Source organism: Notolabrus celidotus, chromosome 8 (assembly GCF_009762535.1).
Source record: "Notolabrus celidotus isolate fNotCel1 chromosome 8, fNotCel1.pri, whole genome shotgun sequence".
NCBI classification, from domain to species: Eukaryota; Metazoa; Chordata; class Actinopteri; order Labriformes; family Labridae; genus Notolabrus; species Notolabrus celidotus.
In genome coordinates, this window is record NC_048279.1 from 7562323 (window position 1) to 7583865 (window position 21543).

At 39.9% G+C, this 21543-nt stretch overlaps 1 long non-coding RNA gene across 2 annotated transcripts in view; it reads left to right on the plus strand.

Moving 5' to 3' along the window:
- Positions 1-18556, plus strand: part of LOC117816913 — a 37656-nt gene extending 19100 nt beyond the window's left edge. Inside the window, exon 3 of one of the 2 annotated variants that reach the window (XR_004632051.1) lies at positions 18127-18556. This is a non-coding gene — a long non-coding RNA (uncharacterized LOC117816913). Of the gene's footprint in view, positions 1-12389; positions 14052-18126 lie in introns of those variants that run through there. The other variant, XR_004632052.1, reaches the window with a different exon arrangement.
- Positions 18557-21543: the final 2987 nt, after the last annotated feature.

Genomic DNA, 21543 nt, shown 5'->3' on the forward strand with positions numbered 1-21543 from the left:
AGAAAGTTTTGATCAACTCCTTGTCATCAAAGATGCAGATAATTTCAGAGTGCCGTGAACTGACTGTGCATCAGACGCTGCGAGGTGCATTCAGGGGCCGTCGTAAATGTGCAATACAGACCTTTCATGGCATTTTTCTGTGAATCAAGAGAATCAAAATACAGTCAGTGGCCACATCAAGAATGTTTTCTAACAAACAACTGTAATTTAGCATATTTACTTGCCCCTGAGATGTTATTGGGGGACAAAAGCAAAAAAAAAAAAATCGCAACTTTCACTGCAATTTTTTCAAAAAGCTGTCACAAATTCAGGCTTTTTGGGCCGCAACAATCACAAATAAATCCTGCGAAATCCTGGAGGGACTGAGAGAGACATGAAATAGTCCCAGCTGGGAGGTGAACCAGCAACCGCTATGATGTGGACTACAGCCTCTGTATATGGGGAGCGCGCTTAAATCGCTAAGCCAATGGAGCCCCAGGAAGTTTACAATTTTGGTTTCAAACACTGGTTATTGGTGTCACGAACTGTTTACAATCATTATTAGAATCGGCCCTGAAAAAAACAATATTGGTCGACCCCCAACCTATTTTTTGACCCCTAATTCATCATTTTAGTTTCTCTGTGTAGAATCAAAGTATGAGGTTGAGGATGAACTTGTCTCATGTCAAACTGATATCATTGCACATTCACTCATCACTACAACTGCCCACCACAGGTACCCCTATCACTCTGTGGCTAACACTACAGTCTATCTAGAGCACAACCCCACAATAACAGACACTCCTAGTCTAACTATAATTCAACCTGATCACTGGAGGAGAGGAAAACTCTGAGGTGTAGCAAACTGAAGTCATTTCCAGACTTTATTTTTGTAGTTTTTTTTTTGTGTTTGAAAAGAGGCCATAGGTCGTAATGAAAGTCAGACTCTGATTATGTGCACAATAAAAGACACCGTTCCGCTCGTTAGACCCAACATCCCAAACCCAGGCCGAGTGACTCCCCACACAAACACACAAACACACACAAACACACAGACACACACACACACACACACACACACACACACACACACACACACTCAATGAAGTGAATGTTTTGGCTCTGGGCGCTATGCTGCCACCGCTTTCATCTACCTGCATCCAGAGTGAGGATATAAAGAGACAGATGTCGAAACTAAAGGGCCAATCTGTGACAGCATTCACATACTCATAGCCCTTATGAAGAACAGTGGCTCTGATGTGAGAACTGTGTCAACTCTCAGTGACCCTGAGTTTGTGAAAACACAAAATCTGAAGCTTGTTTCATATGTCAGCCAAAAAGACCTACTACTGAATAAAAAAATTACACCATGTGTGTTAACTGACTGTGAAGCCAAACGATTTAGAGCTCCCTCTGCTGACTGGCTATAGGATTGGTCTTAAACCACACCTGTCATGTTAACAGATGGAACATGGGTCAAACTATAAAATAAGATACACGTACATTTTTTCTCAAACATGCTTTCAGTCATTACAGTTAGCTTGTATTGTGCTAATATATGTCTGAGTGTTCATTCTTCTTAGCACTTTAGAATGAATTAGTTCATTGATTTAAAAAATACTGGGTTATGGCACCATGATTGACAGCTCTGCTGACAAATGAGGCTCCTGCAGGATCCTGTGTCAGATAATCAGAGTAGAGGGCAGATTTTTAACACAAGGCTTACTGAAGTTTCCATATCCATGCATGTCTGACTCCAACACAATAACCTGTTCAGTTCAGCTGTGGTCTTTGCTGACCTGAGGGATCTTCAACGTTTTATCTGTAAGTCAAAAGCATGTTTTGGTTAGCAGCGAGGGTGACTTCAGTCCCACGACTCTACCAGCCAGGTTGCTCTGTGCATGCCTCAGCTGCAGTAGCGTAATATGTCAGCGCCCAAGGAGGCGGTCTTTTCTCTTTCCATCTCACAATGGGCTGAAATGAAGGGACATTGTTCGTTCTATATACAGTCAATGATATGAATAATACACGCACACACACACACACACACACACACACACACACACACACACACACACACACACACACAGCATTAAAGTAGAGCAACAGATTTGTTCTTGACAACAGTTTTTATTCTCACAGGGCTAAATATCAATTTAATATGGCCTCCATTTAGTTGGGTCACCACTTGTCAGAAGGGACTTTAGTCCAGTACACCAGTTTATCTCTCTCATATACACACACAGACAAACACACACACACACACACACACACACACACACACACACACACACACACAACACACAACACACAACACACACACACACACAGATTTGAAGAGACACCCAAAACCTAATTTTGCTATTCTGTTATATTAAATGCTTAATTAACCCTTCGTAACCCGTGATAGGTTATTTGTTCGTAGATCATTTCTCTTTCTCTCTTTCACACTCACACAGGGACATTCATGCACACACATGAAACACACACACACACACAGCCAAACACACGTGGCCATGGCCCCTTTATGAAATACATGATACACTGTGTGACCTTGCTGGGTGATTTGGACAGAAATTAAATTAATGTTGATTACTGGAGTCATGCAGTATCATTGGTTAAATAGAACGTTCCTAATGGAGAGATAGAGAGAGAGAGAGAGAGAGAGAGAGAGAGAGAGAGGAGAGAGAGAGAGAGAGAGAGGGACAAAGGGATTTAAACAGGTTAACACAGAGCTGCAGATCTGGGTCAGAAAAGTGGTCTTGGCTAAGGAGCCTGAACAAGTTTGTTTGATATTTACTGCATTGCTGTTTAATTGTTATAGTTTGAGTTGTTCATTTAAACGTGTAGTTTACAATGATCCTCAGTCAGGCAGCACAACCACTTAACCTTGATACTGAAGGACAAACTGTAATGGAGAAGACAAAGGCTTCATATATTTAGTTCTGCTTATCAGACAAACTATCCAGGTCAAGTTTTAAAAATACCTTTAGATCAGTACCCAGCTTTCTTTTTTATAGGCTGGATGTAATACTTGAATCTGATTGGTCAAACCCCAATAACTACTGTGATCAACTCTCAACAACAGCAGTTCTGTGGAAATCTTGATCTTACGACATATCAAATCGTAAGATCAAGATCTTTCCCCGGGAAGGAGTTCCAGTACATTTCACATCTGCCTGTTGACACTGTGGCAAAATCTAATAACGTTAAAATATTGTGGCCTAAATGTCAGCTTGCAACAGTCTGACCCCGAAAGTCCAGAGGGTGCACGTGTGCCGCTTTACGGCTACGACACAACTTTGCTTCGTCCGAGGGCTTGCGCCCTGGTCCATGGGATGTGTGTTGGGAGCGTAGCACCAGCTCAGAGCAGGCAGGATCAGCTGGGTCCAGCATAGAGAGAACCACATACAAACAACAGATTACAGAGCCTTTGTGTGGTTGAATTTCTGCTCATTTGGACAGTATTCTGTTACTTTTGTGCTTTAATCATCACTGAGTATGCTGCATAACTGTAAAGTTTTGTTTTTGCAGGTTTAGAAGAGTGTACTATAAATAATTTGGCTCTATTTTGTTGCCCCGTTACCATCTGACACAGTTATCATCTTAAAGTCCTGTTGTAGTCGACATGAATCATGGATATGTGGCTGTTTGTATCTTACATCCATAATCGATGAGCATTTCTGATCGATACGAACTTTAAACGGTCGGGAGTCCGTATATGATGTTTTACTTTGAAATTACTTTGATGTTGCACGCGATCCTAATGCCTGACTTCCTGTCCAGGTTGTTCTTTTCTGTGAATATTGACCAGTCCCTCCAGGAAGTTGCGATTTCGCGATAGCAACTATCAACACAAATTCAACCAATCAGCGCGATTTTTTCGCGGCCTTGCAACTGTATACAATCACCGCAACTTTCCTGCAAATTTGACCAATCACCTTAATCTCAGCTCCTGTATGTCATCGGTTTCATCATCAGTTTCACTTCCTTTGAACATAAACATAAGTCCTCACTTGATCGGCACTTTTGAACAACAAAACACGCACAGAGAACGGGTGAAAAGAGGGGACAGCAGGCAGGACAAGTGACCATGACAATGTTATTATTTATAGATTGAGGGGCTCAGTGTTAGCTTGGTCACCTACCTGCAGAAGATGTGCTTTATGAACCAGCTCTCCCTGCTCCATGTATCTGTCTCATCTTCATTGAGGATTTTTACTCCCAGTGTGAGTTAGTGACAAAGACACAACCGGGGGACATCTGTTTACTATTTGAGATTTGACGTTGTTGCCGCTCTCACCGTAAAAAGCTCTGCATCTACAGCTTGATTTAATCCAGTTTGGTGATGCATCAGACACATTTAGTAAGTTTTGATCAACTCCTTGTCATCAAAGATGCAGATTCATTTCAGAGTGCCGTGAACTGCCTGTCAAGTGCCTCTGTCACTGCGAGGTGCATTCAGGGACCGTCGTAAATGTAAAATGTAAATGTAAATTTTTCTATGAATCAAGAGAATCAAAATACAGTCAGTGGCCACATCAAGAATGTTTTCTTAACACAACTGTAATTTAGAGTATTTACTTGCCCCTGAGATATTATTGGGATGAAAAAGCAAAAAATAAATCGCAACTTTCACCGCAATTTTTTCAAAAAGCTGTCGCAAAATCAGGCTTTTTGGGCCGCAAGAATCACCAAAAAATCCTGCGAAATCCTGGAGGGACTGATTGACGCATGCTGGGCGCAGGCTCCATCGAAAAATAGACTTGAAGCGTATCTCTGGCGGAGCTGCGCGGGTGCACGCTGCAGTGGCATGTGGACCCATGTGCATTGACTACAATGGTAACGTATCGGCTTCACAGTGCAGGGCACAACCGTAACGAAATGGGTCGCATCCTGTGGACTTTTGGCTTGAGAGTTGGACATTATTGGCAGTTAGCGGGCACATGTGTGAGAGCAGCCTGAGGAGCTACTGGACCCCAACCATCTCTGATAGGGCAACATCCTGTCCTGCAATCAAGGCAACGACAGCAGAGAGCATCTCTAAGCTGCTGATATCTACAAAGTCGCAAAGCAACGCTGTTAAAAGCTGGAACAGGAGTGTCAACATCAATATTCCTGCAGAAGTCCTGTTCACCCTGTCTAAATGTTACCTTCAATGGAAATGTTCAGTTTGATGTTAAAATAAGCAGGCTAACAATTTAACTTGACCGTGAAATGAAATGTTTTGTCGTTGTAGTGTTAATTGTTCTGCAGCTGAATCATTTCTTTGTAATTAAATCCTCTTTAAATCAATATTTTTTGTCAACTTGACGTGTTTTTAGTTGGCAGTCAGGTAAAAAGTGGGATAATGTAAAGTGAATGGGTGTTCGTGCAAATAAGAATCTCTTCAGGTTGAGCAAGACCCCTCCACTTAGCATTTGGGTCCCGCTCACCCTGTCAGGAATTTTTACATAGCCACCATCTCACTAAACATTAACCTGAACATTATTACATCTGAAGCCAATATAATGTTTTAACTAAGTACTCTGATTGTTTCCACAGTTCATAGCAAAGTTAGGGAGGGACAATCCTGTGAAACACCAAGTTAATTCAAGCACATTTATGCAGCACCTTTCTGAGTGTTTCATAGTCACGAGTTGAAAAACATAAAATGTAACATGCTATTTAATGCTTGTCTGAACACATTGTGTTCAAGAACCTCATACTAATTGGAAGACTATTAAAAATCTGAAGAACTCCTGACTGGAATTCATGGTCTGCATCAGTTTTATAACAGGGCTGAGCTTCTCTTGTGAATCCCTGAAGGTAAGACCTAGGATCTCTCCTCATCGTGGGGGGTGAAGGAGGGCTCTGTGAGTGAGCACCAGAATTTTAAAATGTGGAGGCAGTGCAGGAAGATTAATGTAGGTGCTGTGTGTGACTATTTGTCTGACTGTTAAACTCTAACAGCAGTGTGTAAACAGTGTATTAAGGATTAATCATGGCATAAAGGAAAGTTACAGCAGTGCAAACGTGAGATTAAAGCATGTATTAGCATCTCATTTTCAGTTTAAGATAAGATAAGATACTCCTTTATTCTTCCCACAACGGGGAAATTCATGGAGTTACAGCAGCAAACAAAAAGCTGTACAGTACAAGAATTTAAACAAGAATATATATAGAAAAGAAGAAAAGAAATGTTCATCAAAGACGACAGCTTGGCCATAATTCTCCTGTCAGCCACCACCTCCACAGGGTCCAGGACTGCTGGCCTTCTTCACCAGTTAGTTCAGTCTCACTCTGCTGTATCCTGTCCGCCCACAGCAGGTGAAATCCTTCCAATGTGGCGTTCGTGTTCGGTGTTAGCTCTGTTAGCATGATGCTACTCTGGTGCTGGGTTAGCTCGTCCACCTTATCGTAGATAGATCTTACATTCCCCAAAACGGTGGGTGGAAGGACAGGTCGATGCCGTCTTTTTTAGCTTGCACCTCAGTACCAGCACCTCATCCTCGCTTCCTTCTCCTCAGCTCGCAGGGAACATCGGGCCTAGCATCGTTTAGCATCAACATGCTATGGGCTGCTAACAGCTGATCTTGTATGTAAACAATGTTACCATAGATACATGCAGGATCTCCGGACACACACAGGAACAAAAGTAGCAAAAAAAAAACATTGCAAACGTAGCTAGTTTGGTGTCTATGGCCAACAAATGAGTCATTAAAAGTCATGACAGACTCCAAATACAAAAAGAACTAAACAGATATGAAAAAAAGTCAAAAAAAGAACTACGAAGAGAGAGCTGCTGCAACAAGCAGCCACTCGAGCGGCACTAAGCAACAAAAGACCTTTTGGACCTATTTGTGGCTGTGTGTGGGAAACAAAAATGATTAGTTTAGCACCCTAGTTTGAGCATTGAAATCTTTCTCACATCTTACAAAATAAAGACATATAAAAATAAGATCTGACTTTTCAGAGAGGATGGCGATAAGTCACAGAGGCTCTGCTCGACCTCTAAGTGGAGGTTAACAGGAGTGATTAACCAGGCTTTAGTTTTATCCAAGCGGAAACCTCTGATCTTGGGAAATGAAGCCGGCTGCATTAGCGCTAAAATCTGCAGTTCCTCTAGTGTCCACTTGAGGCTTGCTGCAAAAGTACCGGAAACCACATACACACCCATTCAAAGGGAGCAAAAATAAACATGTTTACAGCCTAGTTCAAAATAAAAAAGGTTTTGGTCTGACCAGCTCATTCCCTTACAACACACATTATATGGATGGTGATTTTTTTAATAGTTTTGAAGATATTAAGGTTACGAGTTTCTCATAATTAGGGGCACAGCTGCCTTGACCCACAGGCGGGTACACTGTAGCTGTTAGTGAGAAGGCTAAAGACCCACCTTAACTCTGTCTCTTTGACTCATGGTTGGTCCACTGAAAGCATGGTTGAGTCATAATTTCCAAATAGGTGTCCACCATTAATAGGCTTTAGAACTCAGCTTCAGAAACCAACATGTAACCTCACTAAGACCATGTTCATGTTTTATCCAGTCTTTGGTTACCTCTTTCAATTAAGTCTATTATGGTGCTCACAGTGGACAGAGCGATACCTCTTATGTCTGTGAGGATTTTGTCCTGTACATGAGTGAGTACTGTTTTCAACTAAAACATCTCACCATACTTTATTTGTTATGAGAGTCAGATATATAACCAAAAGATAACATTTGTCATGGAAAAGTTTTAAAAAGAGTCTTCAATAGCAACTACAACAGGCACCTTCTCCATGCCAGTGGTCACAGATAGTGATGGGCAAATGAAGCTTCACAAACCAGTAGTTGTATTGTTTGACTCCTCTAGATGGCGCTATTGGTTTAAAAATAAAGGCTCAATGAATGGCAATTCAGTGTGATTTCAACTCTTTGTTGAACAGAGAGCGCCATCTAGAGGAGTCAAAAAATACAACTAGTGGTTCATGAAGCTTTATTTGCCCATCACTAGTTACAGACATTAAAAATAAGCACATGGAAAAAGTTAATCTTTATGCTGACGATCTTGTTAGCTCTTCCCAAGCATAAAGAGATATCAACATTAATTTTCAACCTGCTTCATAACCAGTCAAAAACTACTCAAAGGAGCTTTAACTTCAAGGATGTTTTTTTCCACTAGTTCCCAGCAACCTTCAAAACGGAGTTCAGTGCAGATGAATGTCGATCAATCTCACTAAGTCTGGGTTAGAAATCCAGTTGGATGTCAGCAGCAGAAAATGAAAAGAATGTGATAAAACACTGCTGAGACTAAAATTGAACTGAGTATGTAATGCTCTTTGACCTCTTTTTGCGAATTAATTTTTTATGATTATTAACTATTTGTTGTATGAAACATCAAAAAGAGACACAGTTTAAACTCAAGTGACCATCTTTAATTTTTGTTTGTGGATATTCTGCTGAGAGCTGAATAAAGTGCTGCTTGATTGTTCTGCTTTTGTTACTGTTGATGTATTTTTTACATCTAAAGAGGTTGGAGTCAGGCAGTCTCTCACATATGTTCATCTCAAAGGTGTGCATGTACTTTGAAGTGTTTTTGAATTATAAAATAATTACAGTAAGGTACACTCTTGAAGTATGGAGATAATGTGATGATGTGTTTTTAATATGTCATCCCACTCATTATTTGGAAGATTTTTGGATTGCCAGAAAGATCCCTTTGTCATCAGACTCACGAGTTGCTTTGTTTTCTTAAAACCAAAGTTCATAACTTTTGTTCACCTGGTTGATTAAAATGTGTTAATACAAATATTGCTCATTAAAAGAACACATCCTTTGGACAATCATTAAAAAAGAAAAGAAAAGCATGCATGTTGTTTAGGGGAGTAGACAGACCAGCTTTATATCACAGCAGCAGACCTGTAAGCTTTGGGTGCAACTAAGCTTTAATGACAGGGCAAACAGATCTTTTACTTTCACCAAAACAAATGTGTTCTCTTTGCAGCCTCCCTGTGTATTTCAAATAAAGCCAGAAAAGTGTAATCCCATAAGCTTCTGCCTGAGTGCACATGTGTTTGCATTTGTATGCATACATGACCACCTGAAAAGCCTTTTGGACGAGCGTTCTATTTAGTTGTTCTGTCTTTATCTGAATGTGTGTGCATGTTTTTGTGTGTGTGCTGAACTCTGCTTGGGTGCACAACATCAGCGCTTCCAGCAGGAACTAACAGAACCAGGTCAGAGAGGCAGAGATGGAGCGAGAAACTGAAAAAAATAAGAGTGAGGGAGTCAGCAGTGAAAGGTTCAAAAGGCTGTCGCATCCCCACAGAGAAAAGAGGGAGCAGAGTCAGGAAACCGATGGTTTACCTGAGGAAGACGAAGGGGGAGACAGAGGGGAGTAGGAGGTTGCAAGAGCAAAGAAAGAGAGGCACTAAAGATGGTGAGGTGAAGAAAGAAAAATCAGAAGGAAAGGAGAGAATATAAATCAGGGATAGTGGATAAGGGATTTCAGAGAAGTGGGGATGGAGGAAAGGTAGAAGGAGAGAAGAAAGTGACTCTAAAGCTCAGAGGCAGATTGCTGTTTGGAGTATTGAGCATATTGCAGCTGCTCAGCTCACTCTGGCTGCAGAAACAGTGTGCAGGTGATACTCTGCAGCCCAGTTTAAACTCTGACAGATGCTACAGAGATCTATGGCTCTGACAGGTGGCTGGTTATGAACGAGGTCTCTCTGGTCATCTCTCTCGTCTCTGTCTCACCAGTAGATTGATGTTACGACAGAGATCTTTCATTTTACAGATCTTTTCCACACAAGATTCGTTGTGAGGCTCCAACAAGGTGCGTATACACTGAACATGAAATATATTATGAAAGGGAAATTTAAAACCAGTGCAAAGATGTAGAGCCACATGAAGTCAGCTATTGGTTTGTGTACTCCTGATTATTTAACTTTGGCATCACCAGCTTGGATTTTGATTCAACCAATGACCATAATTGGAAGAGAGTACGATTACACATTATTTAGTCTTTATTCTGGTTGATCAGCCATTGTTGAAGCAACTTGTCAACAACACATAGCCAAGCACTAAAGTAAACCTTGCTCTGTTAGTTACCCTAAACATGATCTTTCCTTTTCTGTATTGAAGAAGACTTGGAACTGGTGAACTAATTCAAAACTTATGAAAGGGGTAACTCATCAACTGAGAAGCACTATCTTTTCCTTGTACACTAATTTACAATTGGACTCGTCTTCACAACCAATAGAGTTGCTCCCTTCCTAGCATCAGCAAGCAAGCAAGCAAGCAGGTAAAGCAGCACTTAGCATTAGCTTCACTATTAAATGCATGGAGTTATGAAAACTTGTAAACAAAGAACTGTAGTTTGTAGGCTCCTTATGCAACAGTGCATCTGTTAACAGCCAGCTTAGCTCTGGTATAAATGAATACCAAACAGCTGCATGTAATACAGTAATATAGTGTTATTTTTTTAATGCACTTTATGATTTGTCTCTCATTCTCTCATGCTCACATATAGATATCTATTCACAAAGAGATCTGACCACTGACCTGATGACTAAAGACGACCCTCTCAATTGTGAACCACAGTTATCCCTACCAACATTAGCTGCAACAGTCAGCAATCAGATTTGCATGACCAGTGTGAGATGCAAAAGTATTGTACCGTCAGATCATGTGTTCTCAAAAGGTGAATGGATGGGGTTATTAGACTAATTAGCCACAGTGCTTCCAGGAGTGCAAAGAGATAATAAGACAAAAGCAGGTCATCCAAAATGTGTGCAGCAGCTGTTCACGAGTCCTGGGGAAAGTGAAGGTGTTGTGAACAGCTGGCCTATGTAAAAGAAGACAATGAGGGAGGTCAGTTAGTATATTTATTGTAGCTAGTCAGAGCTGAAACCAAAACTTAGACCACCAAAACAAAGCCAGTGATCATATTCACCTGCACTGTCCATAAAGACGTTATGTGGCTTATGACGGAGTCCAAGCATGTACTTCTGCAATCTTGCTTTTCCCCTGGTAGCATCCCAAATTACTTTGACTCCAGTGGAAGGATGACATGATTGGATGTATCATCCATTACCATTGTAATCCATAACTTGCATACAGCTGTAGACTTGTATAGCTTGTCTTGGTTGAAATGTGTAACTACTTTAACAAATGCATGGAAGCTTGTTGGATCACCTTGAAAAGTTGCAGCTGAGATAAAATCATGTTGTTGGTGTGCACGTTTTTACTCTTTCTGCTTATCTATTTAAAGTTTATCTTTCAGTGATATTGCAGGTTTGTCCAAATTAATGTTGAACTAATATGTCGTCACTGAAATGAGGTCGCTGCTAGCTCTGCCACTCCTCACTCAAACCAAAGTGAATACTCCAAGTAGATGGGAACATGATCTACTGCTTTGGCTTCAAAGCCACATTCAAAACAGTTTGCCTATTAGACATTTTGGTTGGTATAGCTTGTCCACATGTAGACTAAAACACTGGTGTATCCTTATTTATAAGTCTATATTAAATCTCCTTTCTTCATACCTTCTCACCTTCATCATGCGGAAGAGTACAGGAACTTACACCCTTCAATCCCAGGACCATTTCTTACTATCCGTTCCAAAGTTCAGATCTAAGCTGGGGAAAAGGCATTCAAATTTGCTGCTCCTTTTACGAAGAACAAATTGCAAAACAAGTTGAAGCTTAATGAGTTGGTCTCACTGGGTGATTTTAAGGTGATGATGAACAATGGAGAGGCAGACACATTGGGCTGGAGGTGTTCAACCAAAATCAAAAGTACATCAGGCAGATTTAGACTAACATATGCCATTTTATTATGTTATATTGTGTATTTCAATGTTTTCAAGATGCCTTGCATTGTGTTTGTATGTGTGGATACTCTTTGTCAGAAACTCTGTGAACTGTGCTGCAGCCTGTCTTGGCTAGGACACTCTTAAGTCTTAGGATAGTTAATGTAAATTAGTTATTTTATTAGTTCCTTGTCAATTAAAGTTTGTCAAATAAATAAATATCTCAAGTAAAACACTAAAAAATCCAGATGAGACGTTGTATGGGATTCAAATGAGTAATCGCTTGTGGTTGAGCCCTTGACTGTACAGCTACAACTTACGTGCCATTGATTATTAGGCTAAATTTGTGTGCTTACTGATTTGTATACCTCTATAACAGCACCTACAATAAATTAATAAATAAATGACAAAAGACAAATGGCATCTCCACTATAAGGTCAACCCGGATTTATCAAGGTGCCAACACTGCAATGCTTGTTTATCATAAAGAGTTGTTTGTCCTTTCTAGAAGAGGAATTTCATAAAATTGAATTTACATGTGACTGAACAAATGTTCTAACTCTAACCAGGTCAATAATTCTTGGGTTGCAGAATTGGTATGACTAGCAACTAAATGCATCCTCTTCTTATCCTCAGGCGGTTTGATTGACCCCTGTGAGGACAGTCCTGGAACGCTTGGGTTTGAGTCACTGGCAAACTCTAAAAGAAATTAACACGTGGAAAACATAAAGAAAAAAAGAAATGCTCACTCTGCATGGAACTGAATCTAATGTGAGCGTACTTTACATAATCACATCACACAGCCAGCTGAACTGTAAGCTCAGTGCTGCATCATTGAGAAATCGGATAAAGAGAGAATACGCTGGAGCAACACATTTTATGCCACATTTTTCTAGCATAACACCCATACATATTGAAAGAGCAGAGCTACAATGCTTTGTTTCAGCAGGTCAGTAGCCTTACTCTGTACTTACAAATAGATGGAGAGCTGTGGGGGAAATGCAAACATGAATGGCATCACTGCGGATGTCTGATATTATGCCAAACTGGCATCTTGTCACCCAGCAGTAGATCAAACAGTGTGTCTGCCAAAAGCTCGGTGTGTTTCTTTAAGCAGCAAAGAGGAAGTGGGGGTGAAAAAATGAGTTTGATGGAATAGGGCCAGCGGTCAGTACGTGACCTTGTTCTGGTCCAAACAGATAGCTCTGTCATCGGCTGCTCTGTGTGTGTGTTTGTGTGTGTGTGTGTGTGTGTTTGCTCACGTGTTTGTGTGTGTATATAGAAGGAGCATTATCCAGTGTCCTCACACCACCTCTGTCACACCAGCATGTGCTGTCTTTTTTCCCCTCCCGGTCTTAGTAGCATAATGCAAAATGTGAAGAGTCAAATTGTTTTGCAAAAAGGAAAAAAAGTGAAACTTAATATATTTTTCACAACATCACAAAACAGTTTCATTGTTTTTATGACACTGTCCCCGGCCAATTACCTTTTATCTAATAGAAAAATGGGAAAGTATATTTTTCACTGTTACTCAATTTGATTCTGTTTAAACACGTTATTTAATTCTATGTATTTCAAATGGGAAAAACTGTTATGTCTTATTGCTTTGAAATGAAATGCTGTTGAAAGGTGCTGCATCTTTTTAATTCCTTTTTTTTTGTATTGAAAACAAAATTATATTTATCCACATTAACAGGATAACAACCAACCATATCATCATGTATCATCGTCTCCTTTGTGGCGTAGATGATTCAATTTTTTTTTCCAAATCTTCCAAAAATAATGAATCACTGTAAAAATACACAGTTTGTCATGAGTTACTTTTTTATTTTCTTTGTAATATCCTGTCTTTCATTTCATAGTTATCCTTGTGTCTTCCCAGTGTTGTGTTTCAGAGATTCATGTCCTGTGTTTTATTTGTTACCTTTTTGTGTTCTTATGTGTTTAGAATTTTGTCTTGTTACTGCCTGTGATTTCCTGCGGTCTTGAGTTGGTTTTCAGTGTTTTATTTTGTAGAATATTCTTGCGTGTTAAGTTTAGTTTTCCTTCCTGTGTTTTCCCACCTTTGTGATTGTCTTCACCTGTGCCTTGTTGTCCTCCCCTGCGTGGCCTTACTCGTTACCCAGTGTGTGTGTGTATAGTCTCCTCCCTTCTGGGTTGGTTAATTGTGTTTGTGACGTGTGATGTGTATTATGTGATTCCTGTGTTCCTGTGCTTTTTGTTCCCTGGATTTAGTTTGAGTATGTCTTGTTTTATTTCTTTGGTTTTGTTCATTAAATAAGTTTTATTTTGAATCTGCACCTGGGTCCTCCCCCTTGTTTCCTCATTCGTGACAATGCAATTATAACAATACTAATTGCTAGGACTTACACTACCGTTCAAAAGTTGGGGGTCACCCAGACAATTTTGTGTTTTTCATGAAAACTCACACTTTTATTTATCAAATGAGTTACAAAATGAATAGAAAATATAGTCTAGACATTGAGAATGTTAAAAATAATGATTTTTAGTTGAAATAATAATTTTGTCCTTCAAACTTTGCTTTCATCATAGAATGCTCCCTTTGCAGCAATTACAGCATTGCAGACCTTTGGCATTCTAGCTGTTTATTTGTTGAGGGAATCTGAAGAAATTTCATCCCACGCTTCGTGAAGCACCTCCCACAAGTTGGATTGGCTTGATGCACACTTCTTGCGTACCATACGGTCAAGCTGCTCCCACAACAGCTCAATGGGGTTGAGATCTGGTGACTGCGCTGTCCACTCCATTACAGACAGAATACCAGCTGCCTGCTTCTTCCCTAAATAGTTCTTGCACAATCTGGAAGTGTGCTTTGGGTCATTGTCCTGTTGTAGGAGGAAATTGGCTCCAATCAAGCGCTGTTCACAGGGTATGGCATGGCGTTGCAAAATTGAGTGATAGCCTTCATTATTCAAAATCCCTTTCATTTTTTACAAATCTCCCACTTTACCTGCACCAAAGCAGCCCCAGACCATCACATGACCTCCACCATGCTTAATATATGGTGTCAGGCACTCTTCCAGCATCTTTTCACTTGTTCTGCGTCTCACAAATGTTCTACTGTGTGATCCAAACATACTGAAACTTTGATTCGTCTGTCCATAACACTTTTTTCCAATCTTCCTCTGTCCAATGTCTGTGTTCTTTTACCCATATTAATCTTTTCCTTTTATTGGCCACTATTGGCCTTTTATTATATATCTCAGATATGGTCTTTTCTTTGCCACTCTGCCTAGAAGGCCAGCATCCCGGAGTCGCCTCTTCACTGTAGACGTTGACACTGGTGTTTTGCGGGTACCATTTAATGAAGCTGCCAGTTCAGGACCTGTGAGGCGTCTATTTCTCAAACTAGAGACTCTACTGTACGTGTCTTCTTGCTCAGTTGTGCACCGGGGCCTCCCACTTCTCTTTCTACTCTGGTTAGAGCCTGTTTGTGCTGTTCTCTGAAGGGAGCAGTACACATCGTTGCAGGAAATGTTCAGTTTCTTGGAAATTTCTCGCATGGAATAGCCTTCATTTCTAAGAACAAGAATAGACTGTCGAGTTTCATATGAAAGTTCTCTTTTTCTGGCCATTCTGAGAGTATAATCGAACCCACAAATGTGATGCTCCAGATACTCAACTATCTCAAAGAAAGGCCAGTTTTATAGCTTTTCTAACCAGCAAAACCGTTTTCAGCTGTGCTAACGTAACTGCACAAGGGTTTTCAAGGTGTTTCTAATCATCCATTAGCTTTCTAACACAATTAGCAAACACAATGTACCATTAGAACACTGGAGTGATGGTTGCTGGAAATGAGCCTCTATACACCTTTGTAGATATTCCATTAAAAACCAGACGTTTGCAGCTAGAATAATCATTTACCGCATTAACAATGTATAGAGTGTATTTCTGATTCATTTAATGTTATCTTCATTGAAAAAAACTGTGCTTTTCTTTCAAAAATAAGGACATTTCTAAGTGACCCCAAACTTTTGAACGGTAGTGTATATAGCACTTTTCTGAGTACTCAAATATGCTTTACATTAAGTACGAAAAATACAAATGAAATAAATTAAACACAAAAAATAGAGATGTGGAGGGAGTAGAGGTCCCGTGTTGTAGCCTTTTTTGAAGAGGTAGATTTTGAGTTGGTTTTTAAATGAATGAAGAGAGGCAGAGTTTCGGAGGGCTCTGTCCCCCAAGGTGCAGTGCTTGGTCTTGGATTTGGATTTGGAAAATCTTTATTGTCCCCAAAGGGCAATTTGGTTGGCAACAGAAGTCCCCACAAGCATCATAAGCAATACACATAATAAACAAACAGAAGTTCACACATTTAATTTGAATACGGAACTCCCGTGGATGACTGATGATTTTTCTGGATGAGACCAAAGGTACCACAATCCTCTGTGAAATGGCAACAACCTTACAGCTTGTTGAAGAACTCAACAGCTGAGGGCACAAATGTTCTAAGACATGTTTGATCTGGCCCTTCGAGCATAAGTGAACATCCTCTCAAGTATAAACTCTGAATGAAGAAGGTGGTGAGGGTCTTCAAGGATTGCCTTTGCCTTCTGAGTGGCTCTTACTTGATAAAGATGGTGTAAGATCACTATGATTAACACCAACAATCTTTCGGCAGACTATGATAATATGACCCAGTCTGTTTTTGTTGACAAGGCTGAGGTTACCAAACCAACAGATCCTCGCAAAAGTTAAAGTAGACTCAACAAAAGATGAAAGATGGTGATGGGGGACATGAGATTAGCATCTGAGAATCTGAGGCAGCGAGATGAGGAGTGGAGTTTGAGGTTAGTCAGGTACGAGGGGGCAAGGTTATCGAGAGCTTTGTAGGTGATGAGCAGGATCTTGAAGTAGTGCCTGTCTAATTTGAAGTGGTAACCTCCCATGCCCTATCCCAGCCCACAACAGCACAGAGGATATTCTAATATTACGTACACCTAATTCATTTGGAGAGCACAAAACTTTATATTGATGGTGAATGGCTTACCATTCAAACCCAGACTCAAACCCAGTCTCTGAAAGCTCTCCATTGTTCAACCCATCGATCCCCAAGCAAATTCTAACAATTTTCCCCTTTGTTCTACTGGAATATGATTTCTTTTTTCAAACTAAAACCAATATAAGCACTGCTAAATCTCTAATATTTTTCATCTGTTAGTGAAAAAAAATATTTAAATGCTCTAAAATGAATTTAATTCATCCTCTAGCATATGTTCAGAGGGAGTGTTATGCACAACAGCAGTTAACAAGCTGAATAAATCAGATATATCTTTGTACACACAGTGAAAACATTGAGTCCTTGTAGCATTTCAGTGAAAACATGGCAAAAAAAACTGAAAGTGAGAAACATGTTATGGTGTTGATGGAGAGCTTCTCTTGGAAAGCTACCATCAAATGTTCCATCGTGCGATTTCCAGCTTGAAAATAAATGACAAAAATAATCACACTGACAAGATAAGATAAAAAGGCATTATGAAGGAGCGTGACATAGACTCTTGGGATTACCCAAATCAATATGGGAAATGGTTCAATTCAATTCAGGGTCTCTGGATGCGTTTAGTCACTTAAAGTGCTGCATTTGAATCCTTCTCTTCAAACTTTCCCCATCAGGTCTGAGAATGTTTTAGTTTGGGAAAACCACAGGTCAGACTCTCATGCATAATAATGTGTAGAAGACATTAATAACCATAACACTTTCAGTAAATGCTGGAATAAACTACTAGAAACCAGCTGCATTATATAGCTCCTGGCTCTTAATAGCTTAGGATAATATATGAATGATGTTATGCCACGAAGCAGTTCTAATAGTGCAGCTGTACTGTGCATTATTTCAGCTCCTGTATATATTTATCAAAGCACAGTGTGGTGTAGTGTTGCAAATAATGAATTTGAGTCATGACATCTTTCTAGAGCATATGTTCAGGGATCAAGCCACTGATGCCAAAGTCACTGAGGTCATTTACACCGATTTAGTATTCCTCCACCATGTATATGCATGAACATAAAAAACCAGAGCCAACAGGCAATGAAAACACTGCTGTGTGTGTTCATTATACAGCTCACTGTGGCTGCCTTCAAAACAGATAAACTGAAGAGAAGTAGAAAAACAAACTTTGTTCTTTTATACAGTGTTAGCACAGAAGTGTGATGGAAGTTTGAATGTACCTATTCTCTTGTATTGTATGTGGTAAATACAGCACTTTCTTGTCTTTCCCACCACTCATAGCAATTTTACTGTACTCGTCACATTCACCCATTCACACCATGTTCACACACTGATGCCAGAGGCGGCTGCTATCATGAGGGACCATCAGTATTAACTAATTCCATACAATGGTGTCTGTTCCAGGGAGTGCAGGAGCTGGGATCAAACTGCCAACCCTCTGATTGAGAGACGACCGACTCCCCCCAACAATCATGAAACTTCTCTTTGTAATAAAAGATAACCTTACAGGTCAATGCTGGACACTTCTATAGGGTTGCATATGTGACATTGCTCATATTTTCACTGCACACAGCTCCAAACCCTACAGGCAGCATCTCTGAATGAGACCTTCCTGCTATGGATTGAATTTCTATGCTCGCCCTTGGTGTTGGTCATCTTTACAATGGGCTACATTGTTAAATAATATACCATATACACAACAGAGCTCCGGGATGTATGATCATACAGAGGCCTTGAGCAGAAATGCAGGCAAATATTTCATTCACTGTTTTCTCATGATGATTCATTTTTATCTGATTATCTTGTGCTAATAAAGCTTGTTTTCTCACCAAGATGGCAGACTGTTGCTATGAAATGTTTCTATGTAATGATAGAATCAAGAACCATATGTGTAATAAAAAAGGTAACCGTGAAAAAGTGTTTAAATCAGGATAGAAGAAGTTAAAAAGTATTACTTTATCTAAAAGTTGCTATCAACTATCCCTTGTACGAACCCAGTAGACCACGTTAAAGCTCCTACCAGGAATTTCTGGTTTGTTGATTTTGGTGCCCCCTTGTGGACAAAGCGATATATCTTATCACTTTGTTTTTTTTTTCTTGCACAAATGTAAATAGTTTTTATTTTCTCCTCACCCTGTTTTATCTTAACAGTCACATGCATGTCCAACTCAATGAGAATCTTTGCTGAACAAACAAACAAAAATGATGCTTCAATAACGTGCGTGATCTGAATGACTGACTCCTCCCCCTCACCAGCAGTCAGAGACTAAAAACTACAGAATGGAAAATATTCGTCTTCATCGGTCTTTATTTTACCTTTCTTGTTTGCTTTTGTAGGTAGCATGAGGAATCACTATTCATTTCATTCTGTTACATAACGAGCTAAAAACTACTCACAGGAGCTTTAATTTGAGATCATTATTTTCCATAAAGACTTGAATGTCTTCACTTTCGGGTCCTTTATTGCTCAAGAGAATGACCACACTTAACCTCAACTACCCAGTTCACCCATTCTGCTCTTTTGTCTCAGATTCTTCAACCAATTTTCCCTTCAATCAATATATTTGTCCATTTATTAATATAAACTAAATTAGCTGACTGAGACAAAACCCTTGATCTGAAGACGACACACTCCCTCCACATTCACCCATCTCCTCTAAACCTGTCTATAACAGCAAATCATCTTAAGTTCACAATTGTCAAAAAGAGGAGGAACCAATGATCTGAAGACGACACACTCCCTCCACATTCACCCATCTCCTCTAAACCTGTCTATAACAGCAAATCATCTTAAGTTCACAATTGTCAAAAAGAGGAGGAACCAAAATGCAGATTTAAATAAAGATAATTGAATAAATTCAAACTAAGATCAAAACAAAAACGTACTTCCAACAACAAAAAACTCTGGAAACACTGGAACACTAGAAACACCTTCACTTGACACAAGCACAATGAACCGACGAGCAAGGGAGGAAACACAGAGACTAAATAGACACAATGGGTAACAAGTTAGGACACACAGGTGAGGACAACAAGGCACAGGTGAAGACAATGGTAAAAGTGGGAAGACACAGGTAGTAAAACTAAACTTAACACACCAGACGATTCTACAAAATAAAACACTGGAAACCAACTCAAGACCACAGGACTTTTAAAGACAGATACACAGACAAGTAATACATATGAGTATATACTGTATAATAGGCAAATATAACAAAAGGGAAATCAACACATGAAACAAAAGACCCTAGAAACTAAACACACCAGAACAGAGACAAGAATAACCAAAAATCATCAAGGGAAAACAAACAACAGACCAAAACGTGACACCAATTATCATTTAATCATACTTTGTGTTAGCTTGTTAATGTAGTCATGTCTCTGGCTTTGCTGATCCCATTATAAAGTTATTGTTAAAGAATAAGTGAACAAAAAATGCATTATCTACTCTAACTGAAATGTAAATTCTTATTTAAAGGTACAGTGTGTAGAAATGGTAATATTTAGCAATGTCTGGCAGGCAGATTCTGGACTGAATCGCTTCTGTGACTGTGGTCCCATTGGGGAAGAGACGGGAGCTTTTGAGGACAAGGAGATCCTGTGATGCATTTTAAGTTTGATCATCTATCTGACAAGTTTTACCATCATCAAAAACTTCTATCTGAATATTCCTTTGAATACAATAACAACTATCTTCTTCAACTTCCAACTTGAGCGTCTCATGTGACAGCTTACTTCAAACAAATATACCTTATTAGTTGGTCCATTATGTGCTGTAAAAACATAGTGGTGCAAGTTGGCTGCCTCCATGGAAGTAGATCTAAAAGTAGACTTATTCTAAGTAAACAAAAACAAATCAAGTTTTATATCCAGGTGATTATATACTAATTTAAACATACTTGGGAATATTATTTATTACATTTCTACTAATTCTGTTCTGCTAATGCTGCTAAAAAACTGCACACAGTGCCTTTAAATTAGCATTCAGAGTTCCTCTCTGCTCATTCACCTCAATGTTTAACCCCTGGAGGGATTCAGCACTTTCATCGGCTCAGTCTTTTTCCAGTTATCAATACTAATGTAAAGCCTCAGTAAGCAGTCCCATACAGTGTGTGTCTGCTGCCTCCTCTCCTGAGAATTCCCCTTCTTTATTTCTCTGCATCACAATTCTGCTTAAACTGAAATAAATCGTCCTCTTTCTGTGCACACTTGTCAGGCTCCGATGCACAATGCTTCTCTGTGTGTGAATGTTGTCGCCCCCATTTAGTGACACACTCAACCCATGGCATCATTACAGCTGCAGTATGTTACGTGATAAAGCCATCAGGGTTTAAGCACTGCAGTCAGTGCTAATGTTGGTTTCATATGTATCACAGCCGGCTGTCAAAGGCTTCTCAAAGCATTTCTATTCATCATGTATATGAAGCTTCCCCCACTGGTGATGTATTCAACCCCCTGCTGTCATGTTTATGCAGGGCCTGCCTTCCCGGTGATTTAGATCCCTGCTTTCTGTGTGTCTGTCATCCTCAACAAAGCACAAATAAACCGGATTGTTACTCTGTGCATCATTTTCCCCTGACGTTATCATCCCAGTACTCTACCTCTACTCTTGTCTCTTTCATATCCCTGCTCTCCCTCTCCCTCTGTTTCATTTCCTCTCCTCTCGCCCTCATCCCTCTGACACGTCTCTTTTCTTTGCTTTTTTGATATCCTGACCTCTCAAAATTCCCGAGCATGCTTGGCTGCTGCCACTGCGCCGCGGGGATTTGGAGGGATGATCAAGTGAAGATGATGTGCTTGGCAGCTTTTTTTCTCACCCTC